The 13,502-nt window shown below is 41.3% G+C and overlaps 1 protein-coding gene across 1 annotated transcript in view; it reads left to right on the top strand.

Moving 5' to 3' along the window:
- Positions 1-13,502, top strand: part of COL22A1 (collagen type XXII alpha 1 chain) — a 232,096-nt gene that overhangs the window by 13,548 nt on the left and 205,046 nt on the right. The gene's annotated exons all lie outside the window — the stretch shown is intronic.

Raw genomic sequence — 13,502 nt, 5'->3', positions numbered from 1 at the left:
CAGACATTTCAAAGGTGGGGAAATCCCTTTCAACAGATAAATGTCAGACCTGTCTGTTGTACTGTATGGGGCCAGTCCTACACAGAAGACAGTGCCCTGGAAAGACATCATTTATGTGAGATGAATTCAGTGCAGTGGCTCTCCAAAGCTTTCATACCTCATGTAATGTTGAAGTTTCGTAGCTTTGCAGCACTTGCTAGTGAGCAAATGCAGCAAGACCAGAATCCCCATGCAGCAAACCATAGAATACAGAGTGGTTTGGGTTGGAAGAGACCCTCAAGGTCCTCTGTTTGCAATCCCCTGAGACACCTTCCACTGGATCAGATTATCAAAGCCCCATCCAAGCTGGAACACTTCCAGGGATGGAGCAGCCTCAGCTCATCTGGGCAGCCTGAGCCAGGGCCTCACCTCCCTCCCAGGGAAGAATTTCTTCCTAATGTCTGATCTAATTCTACCCTCCTTCAGCTTAAAGCCATACCCCCTTGTCCTGTCATTGCATGCCTTTGTAAAAATTTATCTCTCCGGGCCTAGCAAATTAGAGTTCTTATAGATTATTTCCTTTCCCATCCCTGTGGTAATATTTTGGGGCATACAGCAGTTATTGCTCACAGTGTAATTCTCTGGGATGTCCGATTTGCCTGAGAGATGTAAGTATTTGTGCTGGCATGGAACTTCACTGGAAATGAAAGCCACAGTTCAGCAGTTTAGATTTAAGCCTGCTGAATTTTTGAAAGAAAATTCCTTCCCTGAATTTGGGAGTAACCCCAGCAACCCACATGCCATGAATGCCAAGGGGAAGAGGGGGTGTGGAGGCTGAATGGAGAGCAGGAGGGCATCAAAAACCCTGGAAGCTGGATACAAGATAGCAGCTGAAAAATGCACTTTCTTACCTAGCTTTAAAAAGTCTTTCCCAGTAAAAGTGCAATGAATGCAGTCGCTATAGCCACCAGCAAGGCTTCGTGCAGAATTTCTTTAAGTACTTGTGTAGTTGTACAAAAGTTTTTCTCTGTTTGAGGATAATAATATAATATAATAATATAATCTTGTATTTAGTTTTTCTCCATTTAACCAGGTACTGTTAAGCACCAGCTGTGTTTTCAGTTTCTGTTCAAAGAAGAAGAAGGCAAGGAGCTTGAAAATTTTTATTTTCTTTTTCTCTTTATTGTGCAAGCGAAACATTGTTGATGCAGTTGAGCTAATCTGTTATTTAGTTTCTTACTTATTTCTCTGTTTGGGATTATTTTTAGGCAAAGAAACAACTGATAGCATTGTGGCCTTTCATGTTTACCTTAGTACAGAAAAAATTAAAAAACTTTCATGATTAACCACCAGTCAAGCAACTTGTTCTGGGCCTTAGAAGTCAGGGAAGGGTTTCAAATTAAACCATGACACTGCAAACAGAAGAGAAATGCGTTCATTTTAGAGATCAAGAGCATCAGGTGATGGTAGCTGAGCACTCAAGCAGCTTTCTAGTCCTAGTGAGGGAATGCTCTGTTTTAAATCAAAACCAATAGTTCTATAGATCAGGAAAAGTACTGCAACTTTGAGCAAGGTAGAGATGATATACTGGGATTGTTAAGAATAATTTTGGGTTTATGTTGGCTGGGAGGTGAGACTGCACATTATTGTCTCTTTCAGCTGCACTAATCTATAAATAAATGTTGGTCTCTGAATACATTGACATGAATATGACAAACTTTCACACATCAAATTAGATCTCATATGTATCTGTGGAAAACAAGTTATAACACCTGTTTTATCTCTTAAAGAACAGGCTGTCAGTCTTGTTAACAAAGACAAAACAGCAAAACAAGCACAATCTCATCTTTTTTTTTTTCTTTTGTTGTTTATTTGGCAACAGATAGATTAAAACAGTTAGACTTCAGACAGCAACTGTGTTGAAAATATTTGCTTATCTGAATATGATGTCAATTCCTGTGCATGTCTGCCCATGGCAATGTATTAGTTAGTATTTTGCTATTTTCCTTGGATCAAAAGGAGAAGAAAGCAAAGTACCTTCTTGCTCCTGAGTGGAGCGGGAAGTCTAGTGCCAAAACAGATGTAGAAAGGCCAAAGCGCTCAGGGTCTTTTTGAACCCTTTATTTTCTGGTGAGGGCTCCTGAGCCTCCCTGCAGTCGACGAGAGCAGAGCATCCCCTGCTGGCATTTGGGCCAGGTGAGCCTCAGGGCTGGCTGCATCCCATCCAATTCATGGACAGAGAAAACTCAGAGTGAAGTTTAACAGTTTTAGGCAATCCAGAAGTGCCCTGTAGTTTTGGTTCCCATATCTGTTATAATTCACTTGAAACAAGACTAAACTCTGCACAGAATGTTCTTAAGCTCTCCCTGTGGAACCACTGCTAAAGTGCAAAAAGACATTGCTTTTCCTAGCTCCAATATGGTTCTTCTTCCCAAACCTGCTTTTCTTGGATAATTTTCTTGGACAATCATTCAGGAAGGGGGGTTTCTGTTTAGAAGTTGTGCTTCTTCTGTTCCCCATTAGGCAAAGACTTTGCACTCAAGTCTACTCCTCCTCTGCCTCTGAGCTTGATAAAGTTTCCTATCATTACCTTTATCATCTTTAGCTGCTTTTGGCTGAATTTCTTATGTCACCTTGACCAGACAGACATTTGCTGAAATATTGGTATCTGTTGGAACACCAAGATCTAAAGCTTTGCTCTTTGTCTAAGCTTCTTTTATTGTGTCTGGGGAAAATAATCACTTCTTGTGAGTACTTAATTTATTTTACTCTTCCTCATGAGAAAGAGATAAAATCAATCTGGGAATGGATTTTTTTCTTTCTTTTTTTTTTCTTTTTTCTCTCCATGAACTTGAAAGGAGCTTAGTATAAAACCACACAAAATGTTAGTTAGACACTTACAGCCTAAACCTAATTGAGATAAATCTCAGCCAGAGCTCTGCTATGTCTTAAGAAAAAGAGTATAGTGTGAGACCATTTGAAACTAAGCTTTACAGTCCAAGAATGCACAGATTTAATTTAAGTTCTAGCATTGCTGCCTAGTAGGCATCTCTTTTCCATTTCTACAAATTTTCCATGTTCTTTCTCCTCCTCCAAATTTTCTAATTTTTGTTTTGTTATTATTTTCCTGAAAACACTCAATGTACCAATCCATTTCAAAATATTCTCTCCGCATCAAATAAAATCTTTGATACCTATATTATCTATGCAACAGCTCTCTCTTCTTTTAAAATAAAAATTCAGGATATTGTATATGAAGAGGTAGGGAAAAGGGAATTAAGTAATTTTTGGAGTTTCAGGTATTTTTGAGACAGTATGAGCCACTTCCTCCTACAGTTAATTGTGAAAGCTTTAAATATGAAGGAATGATAATGTTAGGAAGACCTGAGTGTGATGTTTCATTCATGTGATCTGAAAATTCCTTTTTTTCTTTTGTCATCTATTTCCTTTTTGCTTTCTCTTTTCCCACTGCTGTTTTAGAAACTTGTGTGAAGAATGACAAGGAAGGAAGCAGAGTGGAGAGGATGGGACAGGTTGAGAGCTGAAATGGCCCCAAACCCTTCCAGCCAACACCAGAATTATTGATCTGACGCTTTCACACCCCTGGCCATAAGCACAGACAGGCAGACCCAGCTGTGCTTCAGGGGTAGCTGCAAATCTCTTATCAGTTCCTAAGTGATAAGCTCCTTCTTGCCTCTGTCAGCTGCCTGACATGAGAGCTGTGTGTGGGCTGTAGAGCACAAGCTTTGTATCTTATCCTTTCTGTGTGAGTGACAGTGGTGAAGAGAGCCCTTCCTGTAAGAAACTAGGGATAACTTACATATTTTCCCCAGCTACATCTTTTCCTGTTAAATTTATAGCTTTCAGACCCTTATTTGCTGTACTTCTCTTCAGCATCTTCAGATCATCTCATGTTTCCACAGAATCATAAAATGGTTTGGGTTGGAAGGGACCTTCAAGCTCACCTAGTCCTCACCTCCTTACCATGGGCAGGGACATCTTCCACTATCCCAGGTTGCTCCAAGCCCCTCCAGCCTGGCCTTGAACACTTCCAGGGGTAGGATAGCCACAACTTCTCTGGGTAACCTGTGCCAGTGCCTCACCACTTCCAAAGCAAAGAATTTCTCCCTAATATCCAATCTTAACCTGCCCTCTCTCAGCTTAAAGCCATTATCCCTTGTTCTGTCACTACATTATCCTTGACAAAACCCTCCTTCAGCTCTTTAGGTGCTGAAAGGCTGCTATAACATCTTCCTAGAGCCTTCTCTTTTCCAGGCTGAACAATTCCAATTACTTCAGTCTCTTCTCACAGGAGAGGTTCTCCATCCCTCTAATCCTCTTTGTGGCCTCCTATGGACTCGCTCCTACAGATCAACATCCTTCCAGTGTTGCTCTAAGTGGGGTCTCATGAGAGTGGAGCAGAGGAGCAGAATCCCCTCCCTTGGCCTGCTGGCCACTCTGCTTTTGATGCAGACCAGGATATGGTTGAATTTTTGGGCTGCAAGTGCACATTGCTTTCTCATGTCCATCTTTTTATCCACCAACACCCTCAATTCCCTTTTGGCAGCACTGCTCCTGATCCATTCATCTTATTCATCCATTCATCCATCCCATCTTATTTAGTTTTCCATCTTACTCACAGCCCTGGAGGCAGAAATGACAATAAAAGTGACAAGGCAGAATTTTCCTGCAGGTCTCCTTCTGCTGGGATCATGGTGAAATCATGGAAGGATTCACAGTCAGTGATTTCCTGAGTGTCACATTCAGAAATTGAGAGGGGTAGAGCATGGTTTTTATCTCAGTCTTGGACTTAGGATCTCTGACACTTGATAAACTCTGCTTCTGCTTGACTCCCCTGTTTTCCCCATACCTGCCTGTCCCATGCTGATGGTGGACACAGTGGTGGGCAGAGATGGCTGAGACATCAAAAATCCAACTTGTCTTCACTCAAAACTGTCCTGCACTGAGGCCATGCTTCTTATGTGTCTCATTTTATAGCAGTCTGTGTTGATGGTGAAGACATTCACAATGCAGAACTTTGTGGTCAGAGGAGATGATTCTTCCTGCCCCCTCTTAGCCCAGCTCCTTTCATAAGAAAGAGAAACCTTTCAGAGAGCCATAAGGAGACTGGAGGCAGTCACTTCCAGGATTTTCAGTCTTAAATTCTCCACTCTGCAGACACCTAAGCTGGGGGTCTAACCTTAGGGTTCTGCTGTTGAGGTTTCCAAGATTTTCCCCTGCCTTAAATTATTTGAGTTGTACAATTATGAGAAATTAAGTGGCAATCCTACATCAGTTCCAGTACCACCTTTTGTTTGGGTCCGTTCTCAAAATGCTTTGTTGCAATGTCAGCTGTGAATTGCTTTCTACCCTGGGGCCCTGCTGCAACAGGTGGCAAAGACTGGTCTGTTTCCACAATACCTGGAGAGAAGGGGCTCCTTGCAATTTCCCTATATCTGTTCAATTGTCCTTTTTTACTCCAGTGTTTTAAAGTAGAAATGGTTGTGCTTGCTCTCAGTGAAGGAGAGCATGGAGATTCTCAGCTTGGGTGGGTTTCAGGCAGTGGATACAAAATCTGGGAGTGCTGGATGGAGTGCGAAAGGTTCAGAGCTGAGGATGCAACCCTGCTATCTGTTCCTCCACAAGTAATGACAGATGCCTCTTATTTTCATGGTCTTTATTCACAGATCCTACACTTCTGCTGGTGTGTTGGTGTCCACAGTAGAGTTCTGGGTTTCATTACAGAGGTCAAGACCATGCAAATTTTGCCATGGAAAGGCTCTGCAGTACTAAATCTCTTAATCAAATGCACTTGTTGTTTCTGAGCAAACTTTCATTACATTAGATGTCCATCATCTTTTTGGAACACATGGAGGAGGAACTCAGCCACATGGTTCAAGAAGGAGGCATTTACATTCCTGTATTTGGGAAATTTTCTGTCATTTGGATAGTTCAGCAGGAATGTTGGGAAGTGGTAGGTGAGTGTGTGGTACACATCCAATTAGCATGGCCCTGTTAATAACCCTGAGAGTGGCAGACAATGGGCATGAGCTCATTTCTGGAGTTTGTAGGGATTCTGGTTATCCAGGCCATTATCATAAGGCAGAGAGCAAGGAATGCAGAGCAATTCTTCCTTGCCCCAGTTAAGAGTTCTGGGAAATGCGTTCACCAGGCTCCTCTTTGTTAGAAAGTATGTTGTCTATTTTCCAAATAGATTTAGGCTCTTACCCCATCCTGATTCCTTGCTCCAGCTCTGCTTGCTAACTATATAAAGCCATTACATATGGGTCTTTTTACTGACATAATCCTCGACTGTACTAAAAAAGAAAATATTAAATTTCATTCCAAGAGCTGTAAGAACTTCCATGAGGATATAAAAAGCAGGAAATTGGCCCTGTAAGAGTGGAGTACTCTCATATTGAATAGCCTTCAGGGGCTCAGTGTTAAAGGCTTCTTCCTAATAGCTAATGTAGGTTGGAACAGTTTGGCCTCTGCTTGAGAGGAAATGGGATTTGTAGGACTTTGCCAGTACAGGTTTACAGGGCTTAGGCCAAAGGACTGGTGTTCTGTGACCCTGTACAAAATCAACATGCTCCATACATCCTGCACTAAGGAGAGTTTGAACATGCAGTACTGAGGAAAAATCTCAGGATTTTCCACTCCGTCACAAACTGGTCCTACCATAATTTTTCTGGGCATCATTTTGGTCTTTGTCTTGCTTGTATCAATCCTCTTTAATCTGGACATCCTGCAGACAGGTGTGGAAGTTAATTTAAATGTATGAAACTCTGAGAATAATGTTATTTATTACCCCAAACAGCCAGTGTGATGTGTATTACCTTCAGGTGATGGATTTTCCATTTCCAGGACACCTTCATGTTTCAAACCCTGCTTCAACAACAACATGAGAGACATTTCAGCATTGTGCTAGGTTTAAAAGAAGACAAAAAATATGGGCAAAGTTTTCTAGCTTAGCCTTGTGCAATACAGTCATTATTAGGGTGGTTGAGCTGTGCACCTGCTACTTGGTAATGTAGGTTGGAGTGTGTTCTTCCAAGAGCATTCCTAAATTTTTATGTACCTAATAATATTGTGTTAATATCCACAAGATTCGAGTAAATTTGTATCCCAAAAGGTGAGCCACTGCAGAGGCAGAAAATCGACCAACGTGTTTTGTAATTGACTTGCCATTCATGTGACTTGAATTTTATTCTTGAGAATCTTTTGGGGGTAGAAGAGGACAGTGCAAATGAGATTATGACAAGTAAACCAACCTCTGAGTATCCTGTTCTGTTGCTAATTCCCTGGTCCAAGCTAAAGAGGCTACAGCTTTGCAGAGGAAAGTAAGTAACAATTAAGGGGAAAATTTATCTGAAAAAATTCAAATAAAATGCAGCCCTGAGAAGCTACTTTGCTATATTTTTTTAAAGCATCTTGAAGTATTGAACCAATGCTTCAGTTTCAAGTTCAAGACATTCTTCCTGCCTTTGCCAGTGAGTAAATAAATACGATGAGAGAAGCTGTCAGTACAAGTGCTGCAGGTACTGGTGCCTGGTTCTTGGGCATAGTCTGTTTTCAGGCACTGTTTTCCCAGATCAGATGTGCAAAGCTTCCCCTTATCAGCCTCTCCTTATCAGCTCTTCTAATCCCTTCTAACTCTGAGACACTTCCCATGGGTCTTTTCCTTGATAACTATTTCAGTAAGGTTTACCAAGATGCTTGAGCAACTGTGTTTTGTACAGAACCAGCCTTTTAGATGTAGAACTTCTATTTAAATTCAAACTCCTTGTTAGCTGAAGTGAGAAGGGGTCACCCTTTATGGGCTTGGCTGGTCCATAAACACATTAATTCATAGGGTGCAGTGCAGATTTTCCTGACATTCTGGTCAATGATGCCAAAGTTAAGAGAGAGTCTGTCACAGATTTTGATTGTAGATTACCTTGGGGTTTCCTTGGACAATGACTAGAAAGATTTCTAAGGTTGATATGCAAGAGTACAATTTAAATCTGGAGTTACTTCCTCTGGGCAAAACACTGAAAAGTTTTACTTGGGAATATTGCCTCAAGGTTTCAGCCTGCAGACACTGCGTGGCTGCAGCAGGCAAAAATATCCTGCAAAGTCTTCCTCTAGCAGTGAGGATGTTTTAGAATAGCAGGGACTTGGCAGACAACCAGTAAGGGCTTGTTTTAAAGCGTCTGTGGTAAATGCATTTATGAGGGGTCAGCTTGTGGAATGCCTGATCCAAGCATAGGTTAAGGAGTCAAGAGTAGCTGTATTCTAATTCTGACCTTGCCTCAGGGCTCCTTGTGTGGGCACGTGCAGCGCCACAGAGGTTAAAGGAACATTTCTCAGGCTGCAAATTAGGAAATGCCCATGTTGAGTTAATCCTTGGACTGTGCTTCATGGCCCTCTAGGATTTTTGGCTATGCTCCATTTTAGGATTTTTTCCACTCAACTCCTGTTTGGTTGTGTCTCCTGGACAGGTACCTATCACTTAGGGAACAGCCATGTATTATTTTTCCCCTCCTAAATGATCAGTTTGTACTTTATTTCTCACACAATCAAACACTTCCAATTGCAGCAATATTAATCATTCATGGGCCTGGGCAGTTCCAGCCCCAAGTGCCTCAGGGCAGTAATAGAGTTCAGCAAAGGCAAACAAATCGATGGGTGGAATGGTCTGCTGATCTTTCCTACTGCCCCATTTCATCTCCCATAAAGCTGAAAAACTGCTTTGGCTCACATTCATGTTAACCATCACCCTGCATCTGATCAGATTTTTAGGGATTGGGATAGAAGTTGCTCTTAAAATGGATGTAGCCCAGAGAAGCTGTGGATGCCCCATCCCTGGAAGTGTTCAAGGCCAGGCTGGATGGATCTCTGAGCATCCTGGTCTAGTGGAAGGTGTCCCTGTGCATGGCAAGGGTTGGAATGAGATCATCCTGGAGGTCCCTTCCAACCCAAACAATTCTGTGATTCTATCATTGCAAATGAAGAGAAGAGATGTTCCACTCCCTGCAGCCTCACCAGCACTTTGAGCAGATGTTGAAGAGTTTTTTGCTAGCAGGGTGCATGAATGGCTTCATCTACCATACTGTGGGTCTGCTGGTACTCTCCTCCTTGATTTCAGCAGACTTTGGCTCTGTTGTATTTGAGCAAAGTAACCTCAGGAATAGCTCTGGTGTTAGCAGAGAATTTTCTGCTCTGTTATTCACATGGGTTTTTAAACAATGTCCACTGAAATCAATGTGCCTCTTTTCATTAACTGCAGTTGGCTTTGGATCAGGCCTGGGAAGATGCACATCTTCCAGAAATGCCATTGGACAATTTCTTTAAAAATCATCGAACAAAGATATATGACCCATGGGATGATCAGCAGGGAAGAAAGTCCCATCTCTCTTTTATACAGTTGGCTTCCTGCTCATATCAGCAATAATTTAGATAATTAAATTGCTTAGTTCAGTAGTTGGAAGAAGCACAATCAACAAGCTGACTCCACTAAGATGTCAGATGTATTAGTGTGCTGGGTTTTATATTTGTTTTTCTTTTTTGTGTGTGTGTGAAAAGCTGTATAATTGGACACTGTCTTTTTCACCCCCAGCTAACCTCTTCTTCAGAGGAGCGTTCCAAAGACATTTAAAATCACATTATGAATGCCAGCATAGTTACAACATTTATATGGCATATGGTGATGTTCAGTGGCAGCAGACGAATGGATGAAATCAAGCACAATAATAGAATCAGCCCCCCTTGAATTTAACAGTAAGACAAAACATTCAGTGGTATAATTTAGTAATATGCAAGCAAGAGCTTGAATATTTTAATGAGGAGTCTAAAGTACATAACTGGGCATACTTTTAACATTTAACTTTGATTCAGTGGTCTTTGTTCTGTCCCTGTGGGGTCTTTGAACTTTTCCTCACATGAGGTAGGAAAAGTTTTATTTAATCACACTCCTGAAATGCTCATCTTACTGTGACTCCAGGTTTATTTTGTTTTGTTTTATGAATATTTGTGGCTGAATCACTGTTCTGAAGAATGAAGGAGATCAGAGAAAGTGTTCTGTGTTGTTCCATCTCTGACTCACGTGGGTTTTGCTGTTTGTGGCATCTCTCAAACCAGGACAGAAGAGCAGTATCTGGAGAGGCTGAGATTGGGTATATGCAGAGCCAGTGCAAATTGCTTCTCCTAGAAGTGCCATGAAGTTTTCTTCTCTGCCACATTCTCTGTGTCTGCCCCCTCTGTGTCTTTCCTTTTATTTTTTTGAGGTGCCACTCCTAAACAAACAATTTTGCTCCTCATTTTGCACAAAGACATTTTTCATCCTTGTTTTCTGAATTGCAGTGTTGAGATGAGAAATCCAAGTTCCCTTTGGCTCTTTATATTTTTTTTAATGGATGTTTTTTGCTCTGCATTCCCCAAGGAGTATTTACTTATTGTTCAAAACTAGAGAGACCTTACCATGGATTCCAACTGACCTAAAACTCCACACTAACCCCCCAAAAAGCCATCCTGAAGCTGAAAGTTATATAGAACTCATGCCTATCTTTTGCATATTGTTTGTTCAGCTGTGAGATGGTATGAATAGCTTTATGCTGTGCTTGTATTTTGAGTGTAAAGAGCTCACTCTAACATTCACCGACTTCCCAGCCAGGATGCCATTCCCACATCATGTTTGCATGTAGCCAGAAGTATTCACTTCTTTCTTTTTTTCCCATTAAACTATTAAAAAGACAGACACGGAGTCCACAGTTCAGTAACAAACTCGGACGTGATAGGATTTGTCAGTTCTCTTTGCAATACCCCTTAATGCATCACAAGGGAATCCCAAGGTGATGTTTGTGAAATAAAAAGAAAATGGGAGATATTTTTAAATTATGTACGTTGACTTAGGCCTCTTTGAGCAAAATTATTCCCACATGATAGGCTGAACTAAAAATAACAGTAATTAAAAAAAAAATCCATGTTGGCCATTTGGAAATAGGGTTAAATATAGAGAATTTCTTAGACTTGGATCACTCTGAAAACTAAACTGTCTCAATTTTGGCTCCTTTTTGACCTTTTCTCCTGGAAAGGGAAATAAATAGTGATCAGCTGCTGCAATTTCAAACTGAGCTCAGTCTCAAAGTGGCTGACTGAGGTGGGAAAGAAACAAGTGTGGAAAACACATAGCTAAAAATATTTTACTTCCAACCTTTCTTAAAACTCCTCTGAAGACTTCATTGCCATGACATGAGTCCTGTTGATGTGAATAGGGCAATTTTCTGTCACTGGTATATTTGTACATAAAGTGGTTGCAAGTTAAGAGACTTGGTTCAATTCTTTATGCTATAAAAGTGGATAAAAAATTATATATTTTGGCCTGAATGCAAGAATAATATTGAACCATAAATGTGTATTAAAGCCACCACAAGTTATGATTAAACATTTTAAGCAGATGTTCTGATTTGATTTGTGGCTTTTTCTTCCCGCACTATTTTTAGCCTAAATGGCTGCTCTGAGACACCTTGCAGCACTCAAAATGCAGAAATGAGCCCTTGAAGTGTTCTGGCAAGGAGGGGAGATGAATGAGCCCTTAGAGACAGAGCCCTCAGGCCTGGCTGTGGAGGAAGTTCTTCTGCTGGGGTGGAATCCCACACGCACCCAGTGAGCCCCATCCACCCAACTGCGTCTGCTGCTCACAGAGCCCGGGCTGTTCTGCTGACTGACACCAGCTGGTGCTCTGCTCCTTTTATCCTGGCCTGCTGTGGGTTAGCAGCTGGCCAAGACTGTTTTTAAGAGTGTATTTATAAAACTTCACAGCCGTGCAAGCCCAGATACGGAGCGAGGACGTTTTGAGCGCGGCGCTGGAAGCGCAGGATGTCTCCTGGCAGATCTGGTTTCCCAGCTCTTGCTGCTGCTGCCACAAACCTGCTGTCCCGTCACTTGTGCCCAAAAACAATGTTTCCTAAAAAAATCCAGGGGAGCAGAAACCTTGGGCTGAAGGCTCCCATGGATATTTAAAGTCATGCCTGTCCTGATCCCTCTGCAGGCGGCTGCCTGATTGGTATTTCAATAACGTGCTTATTTAGAAGGAAATTCTAACTCCTGTAGGGCACAGTGGTATTTTCATGCCTTTTTTACCCTGCAGCCTTTTCCAGCTGGCTCAAAGCTGAACACCTCACTGTCTGGTAGGGACATCGTCTGGCTGAGGTGTAAACTACAGCACCTGATTGTGTCCTTTGTATTTAGGGTTGGTACATGAATAAATATGATTTTTTAAAAATCTTTCTTGTATTTATATTCCACTGCTGGCAGGTACTTCTAAATTTTATTTACAGGGAATAGTTTATTATATGTATTGCTTTTCTCCTTGTCTGCATAGGATACAGACTTCTGAAAATAACCTGGTTTTTATCTTTTGGAAAGAGCCTGTATTTTTTGTTGGGATAAGGATTTATAGTGACATCTTGACAACTTCATAAAGTTTTTTCCCCTTTTTAATTTCCTAAACCAGCGCAACATGCTGAGATACATGGTTGAGATAGGCCCAACATCTGAGTGATCAAAACGGGTTTTGAACAAATGCTGACGCCACCATTCTTCCTGTCTGTGATTCCCACAGAACCTTATTGCTTTGAAAAGAAATACCCTAGAAGGCATAATTGACTCTGCAGCAATGAACTACATCAGACAGTGTCCCCTTCATGACTTCTACCCAGCTATCAACAGTGAGAAGCAGACGTGCATGTTAAAAGACTGAGAAGGCACAACTTCCCCAAGAAAATGGACAAAAATCATTAGAATCCTTAAAAAGGAAAAGAAAGAATCAGGAGATGGGGAAAAGTTTTTGAAAATAATGCCTCAGGCAGTGAGAGCTGCAGAGTGGAAGCTTGTTTCTACCTTCTGGGTGTTCAAACAGTAGATCAAACTGCAATGACTTCATGATATAATAAAAAATAATAAAACAAGGGCAATAACAGATTTTTTTTCTTAAGTGTCAATCTAGTGTTAGAAAACACAGCTTAACTTTTAAAAGCTCAGCCACTTTGCCTGGCTTCTTACAATACCTTCTGACTTCAGTGACTCCACTCAAAGTCAACCCAAACCAAAGACCTTATATTGAAGATAACCCTGAGCTTTTGTACATCTTTAAGCTAAATAGTGAAAGACATGTTTTGAAACTGCTGAGTTTACTCTTGCAGAGAAGGACTGATGTCAACAAATACGTGCATGAAAACAGTGGTGTATTTTTAGCATTTGCCATTTTTGGGGCTCCAGAACTGAAAGCAGTGATGGGTGAAGTGGCAACGGGTTGTGTGTGTGATTTGTAGTGGTTTGTATCTGGGCTCTGTGTTGTGTATCTCCTAATGATGAATGCGTGGGAGGGCCAGGTCAGGAATGGTTTCCACTCCAGTGCGCTGATTGTGTAGTTGGCAGTGGGCTCAATTAAAGTATAATAATCTGGTAATCTCTCTCCTGTTTCCATTCAGCTGCTTCACAGTGAATAGAGCCAGTGAACGAGTATAGCTTTTGAAAAGTAG

This window comes from Melospiza melodia, chromosome 1, assembly GCF_035770615.1.
Source record: "Melospiza melodia melodia isolate bMelMel2 chromosome 1, bMelMel2.pri, whole genome shotgun sequence".
Lineage (NCBI taxonomy): Eukaryota > Metazoa > Chordata > Aves > Passeriformes > Passerellidae > Melospiza > Melospiza melodia.
Note: the sequence above shows the minus strand (reverse complement) of the source record. Positions and strands in the feature narration are given on the sequence as shown.